This window comes from Astyanax mexicanus, chromosome 25 (genome assembly GCF_023375975.1).
Source record: "Astyanax mexicanus isolate ESR-SI-001 chromosome 25, AstMex3_surface, whole genome shotgun sequence".
In the NCBI taxonomy this organism is placed as follows: Eukaryota; Metazoa; Chordata; class Actinopteri; order Characiformes; family Acestrorhamphidae; genus Astyanax; species Astyanax mexicanus.
In genome coordinates, this window is record NC_064432.1 from 8,963,670 (window position 1) to 8,978,598 (window position 14,929).

The window sequence follows — 14,929 nt, forward strand, 5'->3', positions numbered from 1 at the left end:
CATGTTTTACGCACCTCTAGTCACCCAGTAATTCTGGGTTGGGACTCACAATGTGACCTTTTCAACTCCTCATGCACTTATACAACTTTATGACACCACTGTGCCTTTTGCTCCCATGTGACACCTGATTACGGTGCAATGCGCTGCTATCACTGCCTCCCCTGTCAGAGTACCCCCTTTGTCTGAGATGGTGATCACTGTCTCTGTTAATGGTAGTACTACTAAGCTGCCCAGTTCTACCTCATATGTGGGTATACCATTTCATCTGCTTCAGTGTGGGGGGGGGGGGGGGGGGGGGCAAAACATACCATTTTATTAGCTTCAGATGGGGGGTAAAAAAATATTTATGTACCCGGTTATCTTCAAATCTATAAGGTTTCTGCAGAATATTTTCTGGTAAAATCTGGTGTCACTTTAAGGCTCTGCAGTGTGAGAATGATTTGTAAAATTATTTCCATTATCAGCACAGAAATGGCGTGGGCTCCAGTTTTGTTGGTATTGCAGTGCATTGCAAATGTCTAGCTTCACATGCTCAAGCCAATATTACCTATGTATCATATTCATAATACATCTTTAATGATGTCAGTAGGCCTGACCCATCACCAGTTCATTCTGGGACATTATTATCTCCATTCGATATTCAGTGTAGTACAAGACTAGGCTTAATCCCTGTCTGGAAACCCAACCCATTAGGTGCAAACATTTGTGTACATTCCTTCTAATAAATGCATTTAGCTACTTTAAACTGCTGACACAGAGGTGCAAATGCTCAGCAGGTCTAGTCCCTGTAGAGAAGGACCATGGGGTTCTAAATGCACAGCTACTGAACATAATCATTTATTTCTTATTTTAGCCCAGTTTCTACTAAATTTGTGGGACAAATTACCCAATCACCATTCAGATGAACTCCCCTTATCTCCCAATGGAATCTCCCAATGCTCGATTCCAGCTGCAGCCAATGCAGCATCACAAGGCAGCCAACAGACAGTTAGAGGAAAGCACCAGATCCCCAGCTCTAATACATCAGCCAAGAGACAGCTGTGCTGACAACACACAGTCAATTGTCCTCTCTCAGACTCCAGCTGCTGATGGTGATACAGCTACTGAATGTAAATGCACTCTTTAGCACTCTGGTTTAGATCAAATCCTTTAAACCTGTATAACTTCCAATGACAAATAAATTAGCATCAAATTATACACAAGCTAATTAGCATGGAGGTACACACTCTGCACAGCAGTAGTAGCAGCAGCAGAAACCATTATCCTACCATCTCTCTGCAGCTGAACTGGTCCAGGTCCTCACTAAACCCCAAACCCAGCCTTTATCTCAGGGTGGAGCTTCTGAAAACCTTCATTAGAGCATCAATATCCAAACTGTACAAACTGTGACTGTGCTCATGTGCTGGATGTGTGATTATAATAATAAACACATTTTCAGAGGCGCAGAGCAGAGAACTCTCTTTAAGTATAGTGAGAGTAATAGTGAGAGTACTTGTAACGACAGACAGACAGGAGTGAGGCTTGCCGAGTAAAATGTAAAGACTGGTTTATTAACAGATTGGTTAACAGGATTATACAGCCTGATAACAAGGTAAACAACACTCACACCGAATGCAGGAGACGTAGTAGGGTAAACAGTCCGAGATCCGAAGCCAGAGAGACAGTCCAATAAGGCAATAAGTCTGATAAGGGCAAAGACAAAAGGCAAAATCCGTGATACAGAAAAATAGGTCATAACTAAAGGGCAGACAGGAAAAGGTTTGGAAAAACGCAACATGAGACGACAATACCTCGCAAAGTACAGATGCTAACTGAACCCTATATATACAAAACATAGTATTACTATGAACCGGAACAACTTAGAACACAGGTGACTCAGAACGGGGGAGAGTAATGCGATTGGGTGAAGGTGAGCGGCTGACGGTGACGTCACCGCCAGTGGGTTTTTGGGAAATGGAGTTCAATAGTGTGAAAGGAGAGTCTAGAGCCGTGACAGTACTTTAATAAAATACAGTTCAGTGAATCTCACTGTGAGAAACTGTACACTGAAAGTGAAGCCGAGTGTCTGTAGCTTTTAGTGCAGTTTAGCATGAGTGCTAAAGTAGAGCTGGAACTGGTTGTACTGGTCAGACTAAGAAGAGCAGCAGCACTATTGAGCTTTTCCACAGAAAACACACTTATCTACTGCCCTCTAGATGAATCACTGAATATGAGTCAGCAGTGCTGGATTTTCAGAGCTCAGTTTAATGAATATGTTTCTCTCAGTTTTCTGAATGGAACAGTTGATGGCTTCAGTTCATCTATGAGAGAGAATCAAACTGCTGCTGCTGATCAGTGTGAGAAACAGTGGATAAAACACTCATTAGAAATGTGGAGTGATGGAAGAACTGGACTTTCAAAACCGTGCATGGAAATATAAACATGTAAACATAAATAAAGTAGTTATAGTCAGATTATATTATATTTTATTAAAAACATAATGTATGAGTGTCTGAAGCAGCTTTGTTCATGAGCGTTCAACAGCATTCACACCCCAAACACACTGTCTGAAGAAGATTTGTGGCATTTGGTACGTGGTCATTTCCTGTATTAAAACCACTGTTGTAGTTAAAGTAGGCGAGCGGTGCAGCACTGCTGTAGTGTTTCTACAGAGACGCAGTAATTCAGTGTTTCAGTATTTTAGAGATTAGACATGTCTCTGAGTGTTTATGAGGATCTGATCTACTTTGAGGAGCTGAACAGAGCAGATCGAGACGAGATAACGGTGATTATATATGAGAGTTCAGACGCTGTTAGAGGCCTCGACCCCGACACTGAGGTGGAGGACGCCAACATGAGGAGGATCCTGAAGACACAACAAGCAGGTACTGTAACTAAATTTGTTGTATAATAGTAAAAGGCTGAGCTGAACTCTGTAGAAACTCTACTCTTTAAGGAAGTGTTTTTCTGGTGATAATAAAGAACAAGCAGCAGAATTACTACACTGTAGCTATCAGATCACCACTGTATTGTGTTGTAGAGAATATCAGTAAATCACAGGATCTTGGGAAGTTCTCAGTAAACTCAGGTATCTCATACTGATAAAAGTGTACTTGACAGCAGTGACACGTATGGTAGTGGAGTAAGAATGTGTATGTGTGTGTGTGTGTGTGTGTGGTGCTGAAACGTGTATCAGACACCAGTGTCAGTGTCAGTGCATGTTTAAGAAAAGCCTACAAAAGAAAGAATTTCAGCCAATAGGGTTTCTTGTGTCAGAAACTAGTGAAATGTTGGTGTGAGGAAGGTGAACTTGATAACTTGTTAAATTATACACTTTATTTATTTTGTTCTGTAAGGGGAAAGGCGTGCACCCCTGTGGACCTGATAATCAGGAAGCAGTAGAGAGGCACACAAGTTGCCCTCCATCACACCCAAACAAACTCAAAACAGCATTATAGCTCTTCAGCAGTTTTTTGATGTATTCTCTGCACACACGTGACACTGTGGACTGAGGAATGTTAAATGTCTGTAAACAGCTTCAGATATGGAATGTCCCATTCATCTGCACTACAATTAGACCTCACTCCAACTCCCATAATTTACACCACCTTGTCATGAGCACACTGACCAGTGTTCAGGTTCACCACTTATACAGGTGTGGGCCCAAGCTGTTCCCTGAGACAACCCTTCATGATCAGTTTACATAATGCTATCCCATAACAGTGTACTTGCTGTTTCTATGAGTAAAGTTCTTGTATCTGTGTTTCCTCATAGAGAGTCGCTCTGCAGGAAGCAGACGCTACAGACTGGCTGCAGTGGGTCTGGGTCTGCTGTGTGTTCTCCTGCTGACTGCCATCACAGTGCTGTGGATCCAGTTCAACCACCTGACTGCAGAGAGAGACCAATTACAGACCAGTAACACCAACCTGACTGCAGAGAGAGACCAGTTACAGGCAGAGAGAGACGGGCTCCCGAGAAGGTTTTCTGAACTGGGTTAGTGATTAATTGCAGCTTTTAATCACTTTATTAGGAACATCATTCTAACACTGGTTTGAGGTTAAACTGGTACAGAGTTGTGGCACTAAATCATTCCACATCGTTACACTATGGAGTTACATTTAAGCCACAACGTGTTGTACTCGTAAAGAGCTATTTGAAGGTGTTCATCAAGTGCAAATATAAAAACAGTCTAAGTGCATTCAGTTCCATATTCAGATGCAGTAATTTGTTTTTTTGTCTACACTTCCACTTTTTATTCATTTGGATATTTTTTTAGTTTTCTACGTTCAAACTTTTATCAGTGTTGTTGCACTGAAACCAGAATCACAGCTTTCCATTAAATCTGTATCTTACCTGTAAAGTCTGAATTGTACGTTCTTTCAGGTTAACTCACACATTTGTGTCTCATTTCTTTCTGGCAGCTCTGTTTCACATCTCTCAGAATCGTAATCATATAAACCAGAGAAGAGAGTTAAAATGTTTTACTGTGAAGAGCATCAAACACTTGTGACCCAGAAGTGACCACAGGTGTTTTCTCATAATGCATTGCTTTTGTGTTTCATCCATAGAAAAAGCAGTTAGAGACGGGTGGATCTACTTCAACTCCAGTCTTTACTACGTCTCTACTGAGAGGAAGAACTGGACTGAGAGCAGAAACGACTGCAGAAAGAGAGGATCAGACCTGGTGATCATCAACAGCAGAGAGGAACAGGTGAGAGAGAGAGAGAGATGTATAAAACTGTTTAGTAATGTTTATCGCAGCAGTAAGAGTTTATTTAACTGTAAAGCACTGTAAAACTACATACATTTTCTGACAGTTTTTTGTTTCTACTCCCTCTGTTCATTTTTTTAGCTCCACTGATCATAAACACTGGGAAAACGTAAATCACGCATCGGATCTCGATGAAAGAAGAGAAGTTAAAAATCTTTACTGACATAAATTGTGTAATTAGTTGAGAACAAAATGAAAACAACCACTGAAATCATAGCCTCATCCACTTTCTGTGAAGATTGAAGAACAGGGTGAAAGTAGGATAATAAATTATGTAGAGAAATAGAGGGACTACTGTCTGTAATGATAGAACTACAGTGTCCTATATGATCAGTGCAGCTAATAAGACGGACTGTGGACTGTGTTTAAAACACAAATTCAGTGAAGAAGAGTCCAGTCAGAAGAACTGAGTTAGAAGAATATGATTAGAAGAACACAATTGAACACAGTTAGAAGAGCACAGTTAAGTGCTGTTGATCTCACGGGTTTCCTACAGGTGGAAGAGTGCAGGTTCTTATAGAATAATTTTAAATGCTCAAATGATGACATGTCTTCAACAGGACTTCATTAACACATTGAGAAAAGGTCGGGTGGTTTGGATTGGTCTGAGTGACGGTGAAACAGAGGGGGTCTGGAAATGGGTGGACGGATCAGAACTGATCACTGGGTAAGAGACTCCTGAACTGAACTCTGATCATGATGCAGTTACTGACTCTCACTCCTCACTGCTCTGATAAACACTCTGATACTCTCCTTCTCTCTGATAGGTTCTGGAACCCTGGAGAACCCAACAGTAAGGGAGATGAGGACTGTGTTTTATACGTCTTTGGGTTTGGTCCTGTGAATAAGTGGGCTGATTATCCCTGTAATAACCAGTATTTTTGGATCTGTGAAAAGAGAATATAAAGAGTAGATATTGTGTGAGAAGTGTGTAATATTATTTGTTACTCCTGAATAACTTCTCTTTTTAAAAGTGTTTAATTAAATAAAGACAAAAACAAGAATCTGCTGAAAACAGGAGTGTTCTATAAAGACTCATTTCACTGTTATTCATTCTGATTAATCTTAGTCATACACAGTTTTTACTTTTAGTGAAAAATCTCAATCACAATTTTTGTGTAGTACAAGAATATGCTTAACCTCTTTTTGGGAAACCAACCCGTTATGTTAAAATGTTTTTGGACATCCCTCCTAATGAATGCATTGACTTACTTTAAACTGCTGACACAGACGTGCAAATGCACACACTCGGTAAGTGCACAGCAACTGAACTTAATAATTTATTCCAAATTTTACTCAAATTTCTTCGCAATTTGTAAGTCCAATACCCAATCACTAGGCAGTCAACACACTCAGAAGAAAGCACCAGATCCCCAGATCTGATACATCAGCCAACAGACACCTGAGCTGAAAACACAGACAATTGTCCTCTCTCGGACTCCGGCAGCTGATGGTGATACAGCGACTGAATGTAAATACCCTCCTTAACACTCTGCTTTAGGTCAGATCCTTAAAACCTGTATAACTTCCAATAACAACTACAAAAACATCCAATTATACACAAGCTAATTAACATGGAGCCACACACTCAGCACAGCAGCAGCACAAACCATTCTCCTACCGTCTCTCTGCAGCTGAACTGGTCCAGATCCTCACTAAACCCCAAACCCAGCCTTTATCTCAGGGTGGAGCTTCTGAAAACCTTCATTAGAGCATCAATATCCAAACTGTACAAACTGTGACTGTGCTCATGTGCTGGATGTGTGATTATAATAATAAACAGGTTTTCAGAGACGCAGAGCAGAGAACCCTCTTTCAGATGAAGCGTCTCAGACTGAACGATCGAGACAAAGCTTTATGAAGTTTTCAGTTTCTGAGTAAACAGCGCTGGTTAGAGGATGGAGCTGAGACGTATCTGAGACTGTGTCTTTCTCACTGTTACACAGAGAATCGTGGCGGCTCCACCAGCAGAAACACTTATTCACCCTCTACTCCGTATTTAATTCCACAATATTTTACTGTTAATTATTTTTACAATAAATTACTCCTTTAATTTTTATTTTTATTATCTAGACCTGTCCAGAGACACCACAAAGATTAATAAAATATTTTAATCTGTAATTTTACTGCAGACTGTAAATCACTGATCAGCCTCACAGCCTCAGATCCAGCATTTAAGCTGCTGATTGGCTCCCTCTAGTGGATTTATCATGACGTCACACCCAAACTCAACCTGTTTCTAATCCAGACTGAAGATCCTGACAGGATTATGAAACTCTGAGCAAATACTGGATTTTCAGAGCTCAGTTTAGTGAATATGTTTCTCTTAGTTGTCTAACTGGAACTGCTGCTGCTGATCAGTGTATAAAAAAAACAGTGAATAAAACACTCATTAGAAATGTGGAGTGATGGATGAACTAGACGTTCAGAACCGTGCATGGAAATATACTCATATAAACATACATAAAGAAGTTATACTCAGTTTATATTTTAATCTCATAAATGCAGTAGTGTATGAGAGATTAAGATCAGCTTTAATAAAGAGCAGGAGAGCTCTGCTGTTTTCACACCTTCAGCTCAGACAGCTATATACAGGAAACTGTTGATGGGACTTGGACACTTCCTTTATGAACAGCACTAGTGTAGTTAAAGTAGGCGAGAGGTGCAGCACTGCTGTAGTGTTTCTACAGAGACGCAGTAATTCAGTGTTTCAGTCTTTTAGAGATTAGACATGTCTCTGAGTGTTTATGAGGATCTGATCTACTTTGAGGAGCTGAACAGAGCAGATCGAGACGAGATAACGGTGATTATATATAAGAGTTCAGACGCTGTTAGAGGCCTCGACCCCGACACTGAGGTGGAGGCCGCCAACATGAGGAGGATCCTGAAGACACAACAAGCAGGTACTGTAACTAAATTTGTTGTATAATAGTAAAAGGCTGAGCTGAACTCTGTAGAAACTCTACTTTTTACAGAAGTGTTTTTCTGGTGATAATAAAGAACAAGCAGCAGAATTACTACACTGTAGATATCAGATCACCACTGTATTGTGTTGTAGAGAATATCAGTAAATCACAGGTTCTTGGGAAGTTCTCAGTAAACTCAGGTATCTCATACTGATAAAAGTGTACTTGACAGCAGTGACACATGTATAGTAGTGGTGTAAGAGTGTGTGTGTGTGTGGTGCTGGAACAAGTGTATCAGACACCAGTGTCAGTGTCAGTGCATGGTTAAGAAAAGCCTACAAAAGAAAGAATTCCAGCCAATAGGGGTTCTTGTGTCAGAAACTAGTGAAATGTTGGTGTGAGGAAGGTGAACTTGATAACTTATTAAATTATACACTTTATTTATTTTGTTCCGTACGGGGAAAGGCGTGCACCCCTGTGGATCTGATAATCAGGAAGCAGTAGAGAGGCACACAAGATGCCCTCCATCACACCCAAACAAACTCAAAACAGCATTATAGCTCTTCAGCGTTTTTTAACCAGAAAGTAAAAGAGTCCCGGCCTATAAATGAGCCCAGTTCGGTTATTCAGTCTATTTCGCTTTGCTGGGCACCACTGACCAGGGCTGTGGCTTCAGGGTAAGCCCTCTCCCCTTGCCCCATGACACTCCCCTCTTCTAGGATTTTACCCACCAGGGACATGGATGAGACTCTTGGATGGCCAATGGCCAATGGTGCTGCACATGGAGAGGCTCCAATGTTCTCAATACAGCCTTGTTACGTTCCCAATTATTTCCCAAATATTTTAGGTCTAGGGAGTATTAGGACGTAAACAAAATGAAAGACTGGAAACAGTGGATGTGGTGAAAAGAAAAGCCAGAGCTTTTACTTAATTTTCAGAAAACAATATATTAACATATTTACAAACACAAATGGACAATAATATGACAAAACCACAAAACAATAATTAAATAAATCAGCTGCTCTTTTAACTTAAAGGTTTAAGGTGGACAAAGGACGGTGCCAAAGAAAGGAAAATAATAAAAGTGTACTAAACTGCCTAACCCAAACTAAACTAACCAAACATACAAAAGTGGCATCCGCCCCTAACCTACTGTGTATATACAAGCAAAAATACCTACGTGGTGCAAAATGTGATGGGCCCAACTAACTGTCCACCAGAAACCCAGTGACAGAGGACTATAAGGAGGGAGCAGCAGGCGAGGGTGACGGGAGGAACACACACACACACACCTCACGCTCACAACAAACAATAACTTCAACTCTATACTTCTCCCAGCCTTTACCAATCACACAACCAACAGACAATATATTTACACACACTGGGAAGCAGCACAACAAAACACTCTGATCAGTTCTCTCCTGACTCTCATCTGCCGACTGAATGAATGGGGCCTCTTTTAAGCGGAAGTGCCCGCCCCATCCGCACGTCATTGGCTGACAGCCGTGGCATCAGACTGGAAAGCGTGGCGAAGCTCCTCCCACCAACATGATGCCACCAGACCTAGTAGTCAGAGTGAGCAAGAGAAAGAGAGAGAGAGAGAGAGCGCTACGTGCAGGTGCACGTAACACGCCTCCAATTAGTCATTGGTCACTAGGGGCAGTGACTTAGGAAGCTGTTGGCTGAAACAGCACAGGTTGAGCCTATTGTCCCATTTGTCCCAGATTCTAAAGCTAGCAGGAGTCTCAGGCTGGACCGGGTGATGCGAACACCTGGTTCCTGGTTAGCTGCTCTCGTCCTCATGTGTTGGACTGTGTTGGTCGCCAGTCCCTCCCAGACATGCACATTAAAAGGTCCAGTAAAATGGAAATGGAAAAATGGAAAATCTGTAAGAGATACGCTATGACGATATAAATAAAATGGATACTGGCCGACCCTACTGCCGTCTATGATGTATTCTCTGCACACACGTGTTAAATGTCTGTAAACAGCTTCAGATATGGAATGTCCCATTCATCTGCACTACCATCAGACTTCATTCCAACTCCCATAATTCACATCAGCTTGTCATGAGCACACTTACCAGTGTTCAGTTTCACCACTTATACAGGTGTGGGCATTCCCAAACTGTTCCCTGAGGTAACCCTTCATGATCAATTTACATACTGCTGTCCCATGACTTTTGTCAACTAAGTGTACTTATTATTTCTATGAGTAAAGTTCATGTATCTGTGTTTCCTCATAGAGAGTCGCTTTGCAGGAAGCAGACGCTACAGACTGGCTGCAGTGGGTCTGGGTCTGCTGTGTGTTCTCCTGCTGACTGCCATCACAGTGCTGTGGATCCAGTTCAACCACCTGACTGCAGAGAGAGACCAGTTACAGACCAGTAACACCAACCTGACTGCAGAGAGAGACCAGTTACAGACCAGTAACACCAACCTGACTGCAGAGAGAGACCAGTTACAGGCAGAGAGAGACGGGCTCCCGAGAAGGTTTTCTGAACTGGGTTAGTGATTAATTGCAGTTCTTAATCACTTTATTAGGAACACCATTCTAACACTGGTTTCAGGTTAAACTGGTACAGAGTTGTGACACTAAATCATTCCACATCTTTACACTATGGAGTTACATTTAAGCCACAACGTGTTGTACTCGTAAAGAGCTATTTGAAGGTGTTCATCAAGTGAAAATATAAAAACAGTCTAAGTGCATTCAGTTCCATATTCAGATGCAGTAATTTGTTTTTTTGTCTACACTTCCACTTTTTATTCATTTGGATAATTTTTTTTAGTTTTCTACGTTCAAACTTTTATCAGTGTTGTTGCACTGAAACCAGAATCACAGCTTTCCATTAAATCTGTATCTTACCTGTAAAGTCTGAATTGTACGTTCTTTCAGGTTAACTCACACATTTGTGTCTCATTTCTTTCTGGCAGCTCTGTTTCACATCTCTCAGAATCGTAATCATATAAACCAGAGAAGAGAGTTAAAAAGTATTTTTCTGTGAAGAGCATCAAGCAATCGTGACCAGAAGTGACCACAGGTGTTTTCTCATAATGCATTGCTTTTGTGTTTCATCCATAGATAAAGCAGTTAGAGACGGGTGGATCTACTTCAGCTCCAGTCTTTACTACGTCTCTACTGAGAGGAAGAACTGGACTGAGAGCAGAAACGACTGCAGAAAGAGAGGATCAGACCTGGTGATCATCAACAGCAGAGAAGAACAGGTGAGAGAGAGAGAGAGAGAGTGAGAGAGATGTATAAAACTGTTTAGTAATGTTTGTCGCAGCAGTAAGAGTTTATTTACCTGTAAAGCACTGTAAAACTACATACATTTTCTGACAGTTTTTTGTTTCTACTCCCTCTGTTCATTTTATTAGCTCCACTGATCATAAACACTGGGAAAACGTAAATCACGCATCGGATCTCGATGAAAGAAAGGTTGAGAAGAGAAGTTAAAAATCTTTACTGATATAAATTGTGTAATTAGTTGAGAACAAAATGAAAATAACCACTGAAATCATAGCCTCATCCACTTCCTGTGAAGATTGAAGAACAGGGTGAAAGTAGGATAATAAATTATGTAGAGAAATAGAGGGACTACTGTCTGTAATTATAGAACTACAGTGTCCTATATGATCAGTGCAGCTAATAAGACGGACTGTGGACTGTGTTTAAAACACAAATTCAGTGAAGAAGAGTCCAGTCAGAAGAACTGAGTTAGAAGAATATGATTAGAAGAACACAATTGAACACAGTTAGAAGAGCACAGTTAAGTGCTGTTGATCTCACAGGTTTCCTACAGGTGGAAGAGTGCTGGTTCTTATAGAATAATTTTAAATGCTCAAATGATGACATGTCTTCAACAGGTCTTCATTTACAGATTGAGAAAAGGTCAGTGGGTTTGGATTGGTCTGAGTGACGCTGAAACAGAGGGGGTCTGGAAATGGGTGGACGGATCAGAACTGATCACTGGGTAAGAGACTCCTGAACTGAACTCTGATCATGATGCAGTTACTGACTCTCACTCCTCACTGCTCTGATAAACACTCTGATACTCTCCTTCTCTCTGATAGGTTCTGGTACCCTGGAGAACCCAACAGTTATGGAGATGAGGACTGTGGTTTATACGTCTTTGGGTCTGATCCTGTGAGGAACTGGGCTGATTATCCATGTAATAGCCAGTTCTTTTGGATGTGTGAAAAGAGAATATAAAGAGTAGATATTGTGTGAGAAGTGTGTAATATTACCTTTTTGTTACTCCTGAATAACTTCTCTTTTTAAAAGTGTTTAATTAAATAAAGACAAAAACAAGAATCTGCTGAAAACAGGAGTGTTCTATAAAGACTCATTTCACTGTTATTCATTCTGATTAATCTGAGTCATACACAGTTTTTACTTTTAGTGAAAAATCTCAATTACAAATTTTGTGTAGTACAAGAATATGTTTAATCCGTTTTTGGGAAACCAACCCATTATGTTAAAATGTATTTGGACATCCCTCCTAATGAATGCATTCAGTTACTTTAAACTGCTGACACAGACGTGCAAATGCACACACTCCGTAAGTGCACAGCAACTGAATTTAATAATTTATTCCAAATTGTAACCCAATTTCTACGCAATTTGTAAGTCCAATACCCAATCACTAGGCAGTCAACACACTTAGAAGAAAGCACCAGATCCCCAGATCTGATACATCAGCCAACAGACACCTGTGCTGAAAACACAGACAATTGTCCTCTCTCGGACTCCGGCTGCTGATGGTGATACAGCGACTGAATGTTGTTAAGAAACAGTAAATATTAATATTAAAGGTATTTTTCAGCTGATCAGACAAAATGACATTTAATCCAAAAACCTGATTATGATTAAGAGAATGAAGTGTCATGTGAGTGATCTTGTTTGGGCTGACTCAAGTGTCTGAAACTAGTGAGTTGTTTCTGGATATTGGACCTGAACTGTGTATGTGGGTGAGTGTGCAAAGGACAGTTAGGCTGACACCTCAAAACTGAATGTCCAGTATGTAGCATGTAATGCAGAAGTCAGCGCCTAAGCAGCAGAGATGAGGCCGGAGGACACATAGAAAACAGTAGTAATCAATAAATGATTTAACTTAATCAGTTAGAAACAGTTGCTGAGGAACCGTTTAACTGACCTTTGCACAGTATGTATGGGTGGGATTTTGGGGATATAAGGTCTTGCAAATGTAAGGATCATTGAACTTCTTCTACTGAAACTCTGTCTGAGTGGAAGGGGTTCCCAGAGCTCTGTTGTAATAAATTGCTAATTTGCTGAAGATCTAAGTATCCTGTCTCTCTATCAACTCTACTTCGGGCTTCCATCAAAAGAATCAAGGGGAACGCACTGGAGCAGTTGAGGGTAGTGCTGTTTTTCCCAACAATTTGGAGGCACCGCTGGGATGGAGGTTTGGAGTTAGAGTGAATTCGGACCTCAGAGACGATCCTGTGAAACACTAGTCCAGCTGCAGCAATAAAATCAGGTAAGCAGAGCCTGTTTAATCGAAATCTGCAGATTGGTCTAAGCTAAATTTTGGACACAGTGGTCTCATTTGATTGCCTCCATCTAAAACAATAGAGAGACTGGATCTGGGCACATTGTAAATATCTAAATTGGGGTGAAAATTGGGGCATTGTATGTAGGTCTATCGTTTTGTTTGTGGCTTGCTCGCTTGAGGGATGAATGGGACCATATAAGGGGTGAAGTACTTTTAGAGTATGAGTGTCTAGTTTAATTTAAAGAGTAGTTTAAAAAGTGTGAACGGGGGTCCTTAGGGAAAAGTGGGCAGTACTCCCACGAAACCACGGACGTGGCAACCCCACCTGGATTCGGACGCGGGCCAGTAAAGCTAGGTTTTGGCGGTTCCTCGGGGTTGGTGGTCCTAGAAATACCGAAGTTCTATGACTGGGTTATAGAGCGATTCTGTGTATGGCGTTTTGTCAGAGACAAGTAATCTGTCTGTATGTTTAGTTTAAAATATTGTATAGCGCAATCGGCTGCGTGCACACTGGTGCGTAGTTGTGAAGTTGCTGCATACTAGTTTTAACTGTGTGAATGTGGTTTAAAATATTGTATAGCGCAATCGGCTGCGTGCACACTGGTGCGTAGTTGTGAAGTTGCTGCATACTAGTTTTAACTGTGTGAATGTGGTTTAAAATATTGTATAGCGCAATCGGCTGCGTGCACACTGGTGCGTAGTTGTGAAGTTGCTGCATACTAGTTTTAACTGTGTGAATGGGTGTGCAAGCCGAGAGGGCTTGAGTGTGATTGGGGAGGCAGTTACAGGTATTTGCTTCCGTCAGGGACGGCTATTTGAGGATAGAAGTAAGCACGGCTCGGCCGGCTGGTCAGGGACCAGGAGTACCTAGCGTTGTGTAAAAGGAAACACACAAGAGTTGTCCTAGTGCGTTTAGGATGATCTTGTCATACACAGAGTATTGCTGTACATTTGAGCATTAAAAGAAAAGGGGTTTGAGTCCTCTAGCAATGTGCTTTGCTTAATGTTGTCTGTGTCTGCAGGGTGAAATTAAAATTGTAAATTATAGTGCCTGTAAAATTTGTAAAATTAAGCTAAGTGATTGTGTGTGGCAGTGAATGAGAGAGTGATTGGGTGGGGCAGTGTGTGTGTTTATGTGTGGGGCAGAGAGAGTGGATGACAGTGGATGAGAAAGTGTGTATGTGACGGAGTGTGTAAGAGTGTGTATATTGCAGTGAGAGTGTGTGAGTGTGTGCATGTGACAGAGTGTGTGTGAGAGTGTGTATATTGCAGTGAGAGTGTGTGAGAGTGTGTATATTGCAGTGAGAGTGTGTGTAAGTCTGTGTGGAGCTCTGTCGGGCTCCGGTGAGAGGTATGAGTGGTTGAATGTACAGAGTGTTGTGTGAAAGAAAATAAGAAGTACGGACGAGTCCCACTGCAGGGGAGGAGTCCAAGGCAGAGTAGGTGGGTAAAGTTGGGCCAATTCACAGAATTGGGAAAGGTTGGTTTCATTTGTGCATTAACATTCTAGGAAAACACATTATAAAAATAGAAAAAGGATCAGTTCAGGAGGAAAAGAGAGGGCAATACACAGTAAAGATGGGGGATAGAGGTAAACAGGAGGGAGAATCTTATACGTGGGGATCCATGAACAAGCAGATAGAAAATTTAATAAAAAGATTATGGGGTGGTAAGCAAGACAAAGCAACTATAAAGGGGGAGGCAGAATTGAGGACAAGAATTAGCTTAATTCTGGAGGAGCAAGGGTACAAACCA

The 14,929-nt window shown here is 41.2% G+C and overlaps 1 long non-coding RNA gene across 1 annotated transcript; it reads left to right on the forward strand.

Annotated features, from left to right (window-relative positions):
• The first annotated feature begins 12,447 nt into the window (after positions 1-12,447).
• On the forward strand, positions 12,448-14,729 carry LOC125787681 (uncharacterized). Its single transcript, XR_007429473.1, has 2 exons — positions 12,448-13,716; positions 13,808-14,729. It is a non-coding gene; the product is annotated as an uncharacterized LOC125787681 (long non-coding RNA).
• The last annotated feature ends 200 nt before the right edge of the window (positions 14,730-14,929 follow it).